Raw genomic sequence first — 15,817 nt, forward strand, 5'->3', positions numbered from 1 at the left:
ACTATAAAAAACCAATAATACTTTAAGGGTTACTTAATATTAAATGAAAAACCAAGTGTTGAAAAATACAAGACCTGTAAAAGTATGTTTCTTATGTAAGAAATGCTTTATATTTAAAAACTGTTTAAATGCTTTTAATAAAAAACTTATTGAAAATCAAAAGAGCTATAAAAATGTACAGTATAAGAATTACTAAACTTACTTTAAATAACAATCTTTAAACCTAAAAAATACAATTGTAGTTATATATACTGAAACTTAATAAAATAACTAAATACCAATATTTAAATGTCTTTCTTGTAAACAGTCTCTGCAGCTCCTGGCGGTTCAACACACCATTCAGTCTGGACTGTCAGCTCATGACTTAAAACATTAAAATGAATCGTTGCTCCATACAGAAATGCGCTCTCATTCTCTTTTATTCTCTTTGCGTCACAAAAGAAAAGTGCGCTCTCATTCTCTTCATTCTCTTTCTCACTTTTATTTAAATCAGACTTTGCCTTATGTAACAAGTGAAACTTGGAATATTAGTTAAAGAATAAAATTAAAGAAAATTAACATGATATTAGTAATAATGCTTTTATGATACATACATATTTTATTGACTTTGCACAAGTAAATTTAAGTGTGACTTTACTGTTGGAATTTGACATATTTACTATTTCACCCTAGACTTAGTATTGCTAGATATAAATACTACTATAAATAATATAGTGGAAAATTGATGTAAGCCAGTAATAAAAATGAAACCAGTGGCGGTTGGTAACCAAACATCCAAAGGTTTATTTACCCTAGCACATTCATGCTTGGGGCTTAATTTAAGTGTGACTTTACTAATAAAATTTGACAGATTTAATAATTTAGTCTAGACTTAGTATTACTAGATATAAATAACCAGGCACAACAATTGAGTGGTTTTCTCTACTAAACGAACTTCAATGAACACAAAACCAATTGTAAAAGTCACAAGAACTATTAAATATGTGTTTTGTGTACTCAAATACAGTATAATAACCACTATAAAAAATAAATAACACTTTAAGAGTTACTTAATATTAAATGAAAAACCAAGTGTTGAAAAATACAAGACCCATAAAAGTATGTTACTTATGTGAAAAATACTTTATGTTTAACCACTGTAAAAAATGCTTTTAATAAATCATTTGTGTAAAATCAAAAGGGCTATAAAAATGTACAGTAAGAGAATTACTAAACTTACTTTAAATAACATTCTTTAAATCTAAAAAGTACAATTATAACTATATATACTCAAACTTTCTAAAATAACTTAATACCAATATTCAAACGTCTTTCTTGTAAACAGTCTCTTCAGCTCCTGGCGGTTCAACACACAACTCAGTCTGGACTGTCAGCTCATGACTTAAAACATTAAAATGAATCGTTGCTCCATACAGAAATGCGCTCTCATTCTCTTTTATTCTCTTTGCGTCACAAAAGAAAAGTGCTCTCTCATTCTCTTCATTCTCTTTCTCACTTTTATTTAAATCAGACTTTGCCTTATGTAACAAGTGAAACTTGGAATATTAGTTAAAGAATAAAATTAAAGAAAAGTAAACATGATATTAGTAATAATGCTCTTATGATACATACATATTTTATTGACTTTGCACAAGTAAATTTAACAGCATCAACTAAACTTAAATTACATATCAATAAGTAGAAGAAACTTTTAATAAGATTTATTTTTACACTAGATTAGTAAATATTGGTAATGCGATACGTTAAAACGTACACTAATGGTGTTTGACGTATAGATAAATGTTTACTTTTTATTTAAAAAAATTAAGAACAGTTTTTTACAGTTTGAAGCAAGATGACTATAAAATTGTTGACATTTACAATTACACTAACAAATAACATAGTATAAACAATTTTTTATGTTTCGTCGCTTTAAACTTAATAAATTTCATATATTGAATAACAACTAAACCAACACGCACAAACGAACAGCTTTATTTAACTTTACTTTTTTAATCGACTTAATTATAAGAGTTGCCAAACTTTCTAAATATGTACACTATATACTGAATGCACAAGGTATTTATTTTAAGTATGTGTGACTTTAATTAGGTTAAAACCTGGAAACTTTGCTTTGAAACAAATTATTGAGATATTTTTCATTTATAGTAAACACTTCACCAACAAAAACAAAATTTCTATTGATTTTTGAATTCCAAGGTTTTGAGTACATTAAAAAAATATAAAAAATTTGAAATTTTGTTTGTATGATTTATAACGTATCTGTAAATGCGAAAAATTTTATTAAAGAAATTTTATAACAGCTTTATGTAAAAAGTAGATTAAACTATTTTATTGTTAAAATTTGTTTACATGAAACCATTAATTTTTTTTTTACTTAATTTAAACTGTAACATAAGTCTAATATGTGTGATTAATATCTTATTAGCAATTAGGAAAGTAATGTTTTAATCAAAATATTATATTTAATTTAATAGTTTTATTAATTAATAAGTTAATAATATATTTGTAGTTTAGAATATTTGTAGTAATTTTTAATTTTTATTTTACGCCTTTATTTAAGCTTAAAATGTTAGAAAACGTCAATTAAATTAATGTTAAAAAAATAACATAAAAAACCATATTTTTTTTCACTAAAGTAAATTTTAATTTTTACAATGGTGTGTAAACATTATGCTTTGTATATTTTATTTCATTGAAAGTTTGACTGATATCAAAATATTTTTTTGAATAATTTTATGTTTTAAAATACCCACTAAGCTATTTTTTTCAATCATAAATAACTATCTTTTATAATGTTAAATATTCGATACTATTGCAGAATAAAACATGGTTGTAATGACTTAATTACTTTTATTTGTACATTTTCTAAATTGTATTACAAAATGATTTACGTGTGTTTTCCAGGGAAAGTAAGTAAACTAGTAAAAATAAAGTATGTAAAATGTAAGACAAACTTCTTTATGAACTATATTACGTTCAAAATAAAATCACAAAGCTTAGTATTTGAACACGAGTAAAAATAAATAAGTTCATTAAATAAAACTTTTAAACCAAGCAAATATTTTGTTTATTAAATGATTTACAGTAATTTACTGCCTTTAGTAAAACAATACGTAGTAATAAAGTTAAATATAAGTTATTTTCAATTTTTTTATTTTAATTTTTATATTAGTAAAGTTAATAAAGTTTCAGCTAATTTATTTATAGCTATGGATGAATCTGGTAAAAACAAAAGTGTTATGCTTGCAAAACGTATAGTTTGTGATGTTTGCAAAATAACTTTTAAAAGTAAACAAGATCTGAACCTTCATATGAGAATTCAAACAAAAAATAAGCCCTACAAATGTGATGCTTGTGGTAAAAGTTTTACTCAAAAAAGTAATTTGAAAACCCATATGTTAGTACATAGTGGTAAGAAGGACTTTAAATGTTTTGTTTGTTTAAGAGAATTTGCTCGTAAAAATAACTTAAGTCAGCACATGGTTACTCACACAAATAAAAAGAACTTCAAACGTTATTTGTGTGATAAAAGTTTTGCACAAAAAAGCAGTGTAAACAAACATATGTTAGTACATACTGGAATAAAAGAACATGAGTGTGAAGTCTGTCAGAAGAAGTTTACAATAAAATGTAATTTGAAACAGCATATGTTGACTCATACTAAAAAAAAAGCTCATGAATGCGATATTTGCAAGAAGAAGTTTTCTCAGAAAGGAGATTTAGTCAAGCACTTTAGAATTCATCTAGGAGAAAAGCCTTATGGTTGCGCAGAATGTGGAAAATGGTATACAGCCTGTTCTGCTCGAAATTATCATATAAGTAATCATCACAAGGAACTTAGTAAAAAAATGCAGTCAGAACTAAAGTGTAAAATACAAAAAAGTATTGTTTATGAATACCTTAAATAAATTTCTGAGTACAATTCTAAATAACTTTTTTGTATGCGCTTTGTTACTAAATAAATTGCAAAAATTAGAAAGAACTAAACACCTGAATTTATAACAAAATTTACAGTATTAAATTTATTTACAATGCTATAGTTAAAATCTCAATATTTAAATTCAGTCTTATAAATTGTTTTGTTTATAAATGTTTTTTTTTTTGTGTTTTAGTTAGTTAAAATTTAAAGATCTTTTTTTTTAAGAATAAGCAATTAAATTTGAAAAATTATTAAATGCAATAAAATCTTAATTATGTTTACTTTTTACAATACTGAGACCAATTTTAGCAAAACATTAAATAAGCTATTTCAAAAAAAAAATGGTTTTGTTAAATTTCGTCATATGGGTTATCTAATTACTTACGATTATAAACTTTAATTTATTACTTTAATATATTAGTATAGAATATTTTCAGTGTTATGTTTGTGATAGTAGTTTTGCTGAAATATTTTTTTTAGTTAGTTAATTAATGAAAAGTTATTGAAATGTAATTTGTGTGACAAAACTTTACTGAAAATAGTTAAAAACAAACACATATGTTAGTTTATAGCGGTAAAAAAAATCGGTGTTAAGTTTGTGAAAAGAAATTTACTTAAAGAAACAAACAATAGTTTCTAAACGTCAGATATCCAAAAAACTTTAACAAAAAAAAATTTATGAATTTAATTTTAAAATTTTTATTCAGAACAAAACAATTTTTTTATATATTGATTACTTTATAACTTTAAAAACGTAAAGTTTCTAAATATATGTATCTTACTACAACTATCAAATAGAAGGTAAATAAGTGCTACAATTTTTTAGAATAAAAATACTATTACTAAAACGGGTAGCTGTTAAATTTTTATTAGGAACAAAATTGCACGAACATACTTCTGCTTAAAAACACTTTTGCACGAAGGAATAAAATTTAACGAAGTTAAAATTTTATGAAGATACTTATGCACAAAGGGTCATTTTTGAACGAAGAAAATTTTGCACGGAGACATTTTTAAACGGGTTAATTTATTTTTTTTTGTTTTTACTAATTGTATAATTTTTATTATTAATATATTTTTTTTACTATTACTGTTACCCCTAAGCCTTACCCTCGGTCGGTAGTTATTTTAATTTATTTTAGTCTTTATTTTAACTTTTTTACTATCACTGTTACCTTTTATTATTTTTATTTTCAATTTTACTGTTACCCCTAGCCCTTATCCCCAATCAGTTACTTTTTTTCTACTTAAAATTTTTTTATTTAACTATCTTTTAGTTTTCTTTTTATATTTTTTCTACTCCCGTGCGAAAATGTATTTCGTGATAATATGGCTTCATGCAAATTTCTTTCTCCTGCAGTTTAGTCTCTCGTGCAACTGAGTAACCTCTAGCAGTTTTTTCTTCGTGCAATTTAGACCCGTTCCCAGTAAAACAGCTTTACTCTTATAAAAAAAAAATTTAAGTAATTTTTAAAATTTAAATTGTATCTCTGCAATTAAATATTTTTTTAGTATTTAAAACTAAATTAACTTCAAAAAAGTAAACTTAATAAATATTTATTTTATCTGAAATAAAATTTAATGTGCACAACTTTTGTTGTATATTATTGTATATTTAACTTTTTTATTAGATTTTGACCAAGTCTCGTAACTTTTATTCAACAGGTAATTTAGCAAGTAAATTAAAAAGGTTTTTACAAAAAAAGTTTTTATACATTGTAAATTAGTTTCTATTTTAAAATTAGATAACTGTTTATTTGGCACCATCTTTTAACAAAATACATTGTTTTTTATTTCAAATTGTAAAGTTCAGCAAACTAAAATGAAATTTTTCACCTGAAGTAGTTTTTTTTTATTCTATTATATTAATTTAAACTTGTCATTAAACAATTAATCGTTTTTTAATTTAAATTAAGGACATCAACCTATGTTATTTTACACACTATTAAACATAAATTTTAGCACTTAATTTTAAACAATGGGTGATTCTGGTCCAAACAAAAGTCATATGAGTGTTAAAAGTATTATTTGTGATGTATGTAAGAAAACCTTCACAACTAAATCGTATCTAAACGTTGATAGAACAATTCATAATGGTTAAAAGCCATATAAATGTGAAATTTGTGAAAAAAGTTTTAATCACAAAAGTAATTTAACAAAACACATGTTTGTATATAGTGGAACAAAAGAGTTTTAATGTCATGTTTGTGGAAAGTATTATTCTGAGAAATCTAACCTAAAGTAACACTTAGTTACTCACACTAAAGATAAACTTTTTGCACGGAAAATGTGAAGTCGGTGAAAAAAGTTTTGCTCAAAAAATTATGTGAAAAAACATATGTTAGTTCATACTGGTAAGAGAGATTTTCAGTGTGATGTTTGTGGAAAGTATTTTTATAAGAAATTTAACCTAAATAAGCACTTAGTTACTCACAGTAAAGATAAAATTTTCCAATGTGATACAAGTGAAAAAAGTTTTACTCAAAAAGGCAGTATTAAGACACATATGTTAGTGCATACAGGTAAAAAAGATTTTCAATGTGAATTTTATGAGAAGAAGTTCTACCAAAAAAATCATTTATAATGTCATATTTTGACTCACAAAAATTTTAAAAATCATGAATGTGATTTTTGTAACAAGAAGTTTTCTCAGAAAGAATTACTAGTTGATCACTTCAGAAATCATTGAGGAGAAAAATCTTACGGCTGTGCAGAATTTGGAAAATGGTTAACTGCTAGTTCTGCTCGAAATACGCATATACGCAATTTTAACAAGGAGCTAAGTAAAGAACAACAATCAGAACTTAATGCAAAAAACAAAGGAGTATTGTTCATGACTACCTTAAGACAATAGACGAACACAATTATAATTATCTTAAATGTAAGCGGATTCATTTTTTTTAAAGAAAAGATAATATTAGAAAACTTTGAATATTTGTTAAAAGATGTGTAAATTGTTTTTAAAAAAAATATACTTCTATTCTCAATGATTTACCTTTATGTAAAATTTATATGTTGGATATCATAGTTGAATACAAAAAAACTAATTTCAAAATCCCTAAAAAGTATAAATTGAAAATTTTGTTGTTTACTTTTTAATTCAACTTGAAACTACAGATCATAATTTTAACGTATATTAAACTATTTTTTGCTTTCAATTAACTTGTTTTTCGAGAAATTATGTGGGATTACGTTGTTTAATAAAAACAGTTGGTTTAAACAAGTTTATTTTTAGTCGGAAACAAGTTTTATTAAAACTTAAAGAAAATTTTTTAACTATTATCTTGATTTGCTAAGTTATTGTAACCTTAATAAAATATATAATTATTAAAGAACCTATTTTGTGTAACCTATTTTTCTTAACTCGAAACGTTTAAGAAGTATACACTTTTTTATAATGATATAATTCCTTTGTTTTACAACAAAGTAAGCTATTAGTACAGATCTAGTATTTTTTTTTCGGTTTATACATCTAAACACTTTCAATTAAAATTTTTGATAAAGTTCTGTTTAACATATTTATTATAATTAGTCAGGCGTTTAAGAATAATGTAGCACTACTTTTTATAGAACTTTAATGAAATATTTTTTAAATGGTTTAAATATCTACGATAATATTTATTTGTTATAAGTGAAGTAAGTCTTTAGAGAAATGTTATAATAAGCTAATAAACATACATATGTTAAAAAAAACCATTCAGCTCTAAGTTAGGAAATATTGCTTGTGTTAATTAATTTCTAGATAAAACTTATAGAAAAACGATATTATTAGAAACAAGAATAAAAATAATTCAATTTGTTATTAATAAATTGATATTAGATTAAGAATACAAACTTTAAACAATTGTTACTTTTAGTTAGGTATAAAAAAGTAACAATCTCGAAATTTATTGTGGAAAATTAATGTTTTTCACTACTTGACTGAAATATCTTCGATAACAAATAAAAAAGAAAATAATTAAGTGATCACTATGATAAATAATAAAATAACGCGATCATTTAATAAAGTTGAAATACAATTAAGGCAAACGTTAAGGTTAGTTTACTTGAATTAAAAAAATTTAAAAACTTGTTTTTTTGTTGATATGAATTCTAAATTAACATGATCAAAATATTACATTAAAGATTAATAACTTTAATTTTTTCTTGTTATAATTGTTTGCACAATTTTATTATTTATTAATTGTTCAGCTATTGAGAATATCAATTGTGAAACTGTTTTGAAAATTTCATTTAAAAATCTTGACACACATTTAAGTATAAATCCTAGTTCCTAAATGTCTTGACTCTAGAACTTTGTCCGATTTAGCTTCTTACACAGAAGCAATATACATTTTATCTATAAAATTTTAGTTTAAATCTGGTATTGGACCTTTTAACTGCCCTCTAAATATTTATTATCCTTGACAAGACAATTAAATGCATCTTATTGGTATACAAATCGATAGCTGGAAGAGTTTTTTGTACACCAGGTCCTAGAACGAAATGTTTTGTACTTTTTTTATCGTTCTAAAACTTAAACTGTTGGTTTCTAAACAAATATAATTCACAGATGTTCATTATTTTACGTTAACTTTGATAATACTTTTATTTTGTTTTTTAAAATAATGATATCTCCAATATTTAGTAGTTTAAAAACTATCGGTAAAATTTCAGGTCTTTATAACTCAGGCTTGTTTAGGTTACTTTTATGCAGAATTTAGTTTTACTATCAAATTTGAAATATTTCTATAAAAACTGATTAGTGTTTATATCAAAAAACTTATTGCGAAAGCTAAAATAACATAAATTGATTCAAGTTTTATGTCAATTTTAAGATAATGTTTAAATATATATATGCAAAAATAATAACAAAAAACTTAAAGCCGCGAAAATTCTAAACAACAAATATTTAAAAGAATGTATACTTAAATATGAGCTAAAATGTGTTTTAATAGAATTAAATTTTAAATTATAGAAATGTAGATAAATGTTTGTTATAGATGAAGTTTTTTTTTCTTATTACAAAGCAACTAATATCAACTAAATAATAAGAATTAAAGCTACAATGTATAGTTCAGGAGTAAAGCATACATTGCTTTAAATTTCCATTAACAAACAGGCTATTAATACTTATAAACTTTGAATGCCATCAAAATAAAATCTAAAATTTTGTAAAGACTGTACAAGTAAATTTATTAAAAAAAGTGAATATATCTGTTTAAATATCGTTTTCGTTGATTTTTTTTAGATTTTACAGGAGTCGCACTATAAACCAGCCTAAACCAGCCCTGTCTAAACCAGCCTTGTCTTTAATATAAAAAATAAGTTCTTTTCCTAAATAATCAATTTTCCGCAAAGCTAATATTCGAATTTCAACGTCTAAATAATTTGTTGCTCTGCTATAAACCAAAAATTTATGTATATCATCTTAAAACTAAAAATAACCAAAAATTAAAAAAAAAGTCCCTAGCTAGAAAGATGAATACATTTAACTTATTTGAAAATAAAGCACAAAATTAATAAAGTTTTTTAACCAACTGTTAAACAGGTTAATAACTAAGACACATGGTGGTTACTTTTTACTAATTTGTAGTAATTTTAGAATAATTTAATTATCTTTAGTTTTATAATGATATACAAAAAATTTTCGGCTTTATTTATTTTATTTGAGAATAAAGTTTTAGCAAAATCTTTTAAGTTACTAACTAAGGCAGTATGTTTTTTTAACTTTTGTAGGTGGTGTTTTGTTCTACCCTAACTTAACCTAAAATTTATAAATTTCTTAACTAAACGCGACTATCTCTCAATATACAAAAAACAACTTTTAGTTATCGTTTGTTGGAGAAAAATAAACTGTCTGAGCTATTTTGCACTTTAGTTTAAACTTTAGTAATTAAAAGTGAAAAATTTTCAGCAATTAAAAAATGGTTTCTGTCTAGTTTATTATTTCATATTTAAAAATATACTACATAAATTACGGTTTGCCAAATACAATCTAGTATGTGACAGCCAACATTTTTATCAAGATTAAAGTAAAACTTTAATTCTTTGGTTTAATCAAAATTTTTAAAACGTCAAATTTTCAAATATATTCATTTTAGTACAATCATTAAATAAAAGGTAAATAAGTGCTAAATTTTTCTACGAACAAAAGTAAAAAAACAGTTTAACTTTTGTAAAATTAATGTGTTTTTAAAAAAGTTTAAGAATTATAACTTTCAGCACTTAAATTTAAACTATGGGTGATTCTGGTCGAAGAAAAAGTAATTTGGTTTTTTAAAGTGTTTCTTGTGAGGTTTGCAAGAAAACTTTCAAAACTAAATCCTACTTGAGAGTTCACAAAAGAATACATACAGGAGAAAAACCATACAAATGTGATGTTTGTGACCATGGATTTATCAGTAAAGGTAGCTTAACAAATCACATGTCTGTACAAAGTGGTAAAAAAGAATTTCAATGTCATGTTTGTCATAAAAATTTTGCTCGAAAATACAACTTAAAACAACAATTAGTTACTCACACTAAAGATAAACTTTTCAAAAGTGATATATGTGACAAAAGTTTCACTAGTAAAGGTAATGTAAAGACACACATGTAAATTCATACTGGAATTAAAGATTTCCAATGTAAAGTTTGTGATAAGAAGTTTCTAAAAAAAGGCGATTTAAAACGTCATATTTTGTCACATACAAATGTTAAGGATTACGAATGTGATATATGCACGAAAAAGTTTAGTTTTAAAAGTAGTTTAGTAAGACACTTCAGAATACATTTGGGAGAAAAACCTTATGGTTGTGCAGAATGTGGAAAATGGTTTACTGCTTTTTCTGGTCGAAATCAGCATATACGAACTCATCATAAGGAACTAAGTAAAGAACAACAATCAGAACTAAAGTGTAAAATACAAAAAAGCATTGTTTATATAGCAACCTTAAGAATATATCTGAATAAAACTCTAATTATTATTACTTTTAGCAGTTTGCTAAAAGTAACATGAAAAGTAACACTGTCAAGTAAAATGCATCATAAAACTTAAAACAATTTTTAACCATTTAAAAATTAGATTACATAAAATTGCTGTAGTTAAAGTTTAAATATTTGAAATTAGTTTTATAAATTCGTCTAAACGTTTTACTTGAAGGTACTGAACTTTGAAACATTAATCGTAATGTATTTTAGATAAAACTTATATAATTTTATTTCATATTTTTTTTTTTTCGACTAAGTTTAACTATGAATGATAGAAAATAAATTATTAAAAACAAACTTTACACATTTTTTGTTTAATTTTTGTTATTTATTAGTTTAAAATGTTTTGATGTGGCTAATCTTATCAAAGATTAACTATATCAATGTTTGTAAAGTCCTCAGCTCAAAGTCCTTAATTTAAGAACCTTTTTTAAAATACTTTACAGTTTAAAATTAATAAGCCTAATAGATTTATTAATAATGTTTACTTTTTACAACATTGAGACTAATTTAAGTTAAAACAAAGGAAATTCTTTAATAAATAAATACTAGTGCCATTGTCAAATTTTGTTACATGGGTAACTTCATTACTTACCATAATAAAATGTAACTAACTTATATAAATATGTTAAGAAACTCTTTATTAATTAGTTTGATTATTTGTAGCTAACTACTCAGTGCTGTTTTTTATTTCAAGTTAATTGATAAATTATTTATCAGTTCAAATTATAATCTTGACTACTTAAATGTTTTTCTAAGAGTTTGATATAAAAGATAAATATTTAAATTCGAGTGACAAACTGATAATAGTTTACACTATAGAACTTACACTTGTTGTTTACACTTACAACTTTAGACACATGAAAACCTTAAAAGGTTTAAATCAAAAGGTAAATATGAAAGTAAAACAGAATATAAACCGAGATAAAATAGAATAAGAAAAATAAAAACCTAAGTCTTTTAATTATAGACAATGTAAAATCTTACACTAAATTTTGAGAATGAAGTTTAAATTGAAAATTACTCAGCAAAATCAAGTTATTATTATTATTATTATATTGTTTATTGTGCAATGTTGGACTCAGGCGTCAAAACCTGAGCCACTTAAACAGGACACACAAAAAGAGAAAAAGAAAATAAACTTATATTCAAAACTTTAAGACAAATTATACACATATATATATATACAAACATAATTTAAATGGAAACACAAAGTTAAACACAATATGATAAACAAATACACTAAATTGAAAATTCAGTTCAAAAAATTCAAATTTATATATTACTTAGTACACACAGTAAAGAAGTTTGTCTAAAATCATGGCTTATAAAACATAATTCATAAGTACAAAATATATAAGTAAACTAATAGTTTGTAGGGGGGAGGCGTAGGGAAACGAATATTTTTCCTTTTGTTACAGTGGAAAATTAGTTAATTTTACTGGTATTTATCGTATTTAAGTCAAATCTTTTTAGCTTTAAACGAAATTGTTCTACCCTCTCACAAGATACTATATCCTGAGGTAGTCTGTTCCACATAGCTTTTGCTCTGTGAAAAAATGCGCCTTGCCACTGACTGTTTTGAAAATCATGTTTACATTTTATTTTCAAATTATTTCCTCTTAGTTGATATTTATTTTGGGAAAAATTAAAAAACTGGTTAAAAAAACTTTTATATTTGCCATTGATAATTTTGTAAAGAATTAATAAATCAAATTCCCATCTTCTATATTCCAGTGATTTCAATCCAAATTTAATCATTCTATCATTATATGACGTGTAAGATATGTTGCAACGATTACAAATATGACGGGTAAAACTCCTTTGCACAGATTCAATTTTGTTAATATCCTTTTTTAAATGGGGTGACCAAATTTGGGTACTAAACTCAAGTTTAGGGCGAACGTATGTTTTAAATAGTTTTGTCAGAATTGAAGCAGAATTAGTTTTAAAACTTTTCAATATTTGATAACATGTAGTTTTTGCAATCTTATATAAATAGTTGATATGTTCATTCCATTTCAAATCTTTGGAAATATAAATTCCTAAATCTTTAAAAACTTTAATTTCTGGTAACTTAATGTTATTGATTAAGAGGTCAGTTGGAGAAGATTCTTTTTTGTTAATGGTTAGAATTTTACATTTGCTAGGATTTAAGTTTAGTTTTCTTGTTTTTAACCATATGTAAATATTATCTAAAGATAGTTGTAATGAAGTATTTGACTGACTAAAGATTTTGGCATCATCTGCAAATAAGCTTAACTCACTTTTAATATCAATGTTTGAACAAATATCATTAATATAAATTAAAAAGAGAAGGGGACCAACTACACCACCTTGTGGTACTCCACTGTAGATTGTTAAAGAGTCAGAAAGCGTATTATTGATGAGTACTCTCTGTGATCTATTATTTAAAAAGTTATCAAACCAATCAATTAAGCTTTCATGTAGCCCATACTGATTTAAAATTTTTAATAATCTTTTGTGTGATACTGAATCAAAGGCTTTTTGAATATCCGTATAAACTACTTTAGTAAATTCATTTTTGAGATAAGGAACTAACCAAGAATGTAAGCATGTTAACAGTTGAATGGTTGATGAGCGGTTTGGAACAAAACCAAACTGTTTGTTAGTTAATAATTTGTTATCAAAGAGGTGATTAAGAATTTTTACAGATACAATATGTTCATAAATTCTTGAAAAGCCACTTGTTAGAGATATTGGTCTGTAATTTAATGCATCGTGTATATTACCTTTCTTGTGCACAGGAATAATAAAAGATGTTTTCCATTGTTTAGGAACATCAGATAGTTCTAGAGAGCAATTAAATATTAATGAAAGTGGAAATATTATTGATTGGATAACATGCTTGATATAATAGGGTGGAATGTTTTCTGGCGTTCTTATGATTTTATCTTTTAAGTGGTTAATTGAACTTATAATGTCTTCATAGGTTATGAAAAAATTTTGCATCTTACTACAATTCTTTTGGGGTAGCTTAAAAGACTGGTAACTCTCGTCTTTTTTAAAAACTTTTTGAAAATTTATGTTAAAAAGTGTTGCTATTTCAAAATCTGAGGTTACTGTTTTGTTTTTATCATTATCATATAAGAGATGTATGGAATTATTTAACTTAAGTTTAGATTTCACGTAGCTATAAAACTTTTTTAAATTTGGGTTTTTGCAGAATTTGTTTTCATATTCTAAGTTGTATTTTTTAACAGCTAATTGATATTCTTTAGACTTGGTTTTGTATTTTATCAAAAGTGATTTATTTGTCTTACTTTTTTTGTATAGATTCGCTTTTTCTTTTAATAACTTTTTAATATGAGATGGATATTTTTTACTTTTGTTATTTTTAGAAAAAATTGGAACAAAACGTTTGATTGAGATTTGGATTGAGCTGATAAATTGATCGTAGAAATGCTGGAGATTTTCTGAATTTTTAAATAATGAGGTCCAATTAATTTTTGACAGGAAATCATTGATGCTTTCAAAATCTGCTTTTTTATAGTCATATGAGACTTCTTTAGCAATAGGTACTATTTTATTTTCAATTTTAATTTTTAGTGAAAGCAAGTTATGGTCACAAGTGTTTGTTAATGGAAAATTAGTTGAGTGTGATATGATTCTATCTAGACCAAAATGATTGCAAATTATGAGATCAAGAATGTTACCATTCTTATGGGTTGGATTTTCAATTACTTGGGTTAAACAATTGTCTGTACAAAAATTAAGAAAACACTCATGGGGTTTATTGAAATCTGTGCTAGGAATCCTCCAATCTATATTTGGCATATTAAAATCACCAAGAACATAAAAAGAATCCAAATATCCAAAGTAAATTTTATTTATGAAAACAAACGAATAGCAGTCGACAACAATTATTTTACCACTTGATGAAAAAAAGTAAACTATAAAACTACGGTTTTTTAAATGCAAGAAAAATAAAAAGAATATACAAATCAGTCAATAGTTTGCTAAGTAAATGCCTTGGAGGTGTGAAATCATTCAAAAATAGTTTTTCAAAAACCTTTAATTGTCTAATTTAAAAAAAAGATCCCTTTATTAAGTGTGCTTCCGAATAATTATTTTTTTTTATAGTATATACTTTTATCTACCATTAAAACCTTCTAAAACAAAAAAGAAAAACATAAACTAATGTTTAATTAAAGCAAAAACCTAAAAAGAATATTTAAAATTTTTAGTCTTTATTCAAAAAACGTAACAATATTCAATACTTTTATAACGTTTACTATATTTTTTTCAAGGCTCGCACAGGAAACTAGTCAAAAGACAAACCTAGTCCAGGTTAATATCTAGTCTGAACTCTTATACGTAACTATTTTAAAAACTGGTAGTGTCAATAAAACAAGAGTACATTCACTTAATGCTATATTAACATGTAAACATAAATAGTTTCAATAAACTGTTTTTAATTAAAAAAACTAAATTATTATTATTTAACACTTTAAATATGTAAGTTAAACTAAATTTTGAGATGTAGTAACTCCAGTTGTAGCAAATTACTTGATACAACTTCTAGTAGCATTCATCGAAATGGTAAACTTTATTAAAAGTATATTTTCAAAGTTTAACAAAGTTTACTGTTATTATTAATATCAACGAATTACTAACGCTTAATTGATTAAGAGAAAATAATAACTTATTTTAAGCAAAAACTCTTTTTTATTACTAAGTTTAAGCTATTTCAACCTTTATTAAAAAATTAAGTTGTCAGTTTTTCTAGCTTACAAAAACTATACACTCAATTTGTATTTTTTTTAGTTTAAATACTTTTTGATTTTTAGATAAAGCGTAAATATCATTATTTTTTATTCGTACTAAACATTCGTCCATAATGGTGCTTGGAAATTATGCTGAAATATGTATTTAGCTATTCTACAAACAAAGTATGTCTAAAATTTATATGGTACACAACAA

The sequence above is a fragment of the Thalia democratica genome, chromosome 6 (genome assembly GCF_965202585.1).
Source record: "Thalia democratica chromosome 6, ktThaDemo2.hap1.1, whole genome shotgun sequence".
NCBI classification, from domain to species: Eukaryota; Metazoa; Chordata; class Thaliacea; order Salpida; family Salpidae; genus Thalia; species Thalia democratica.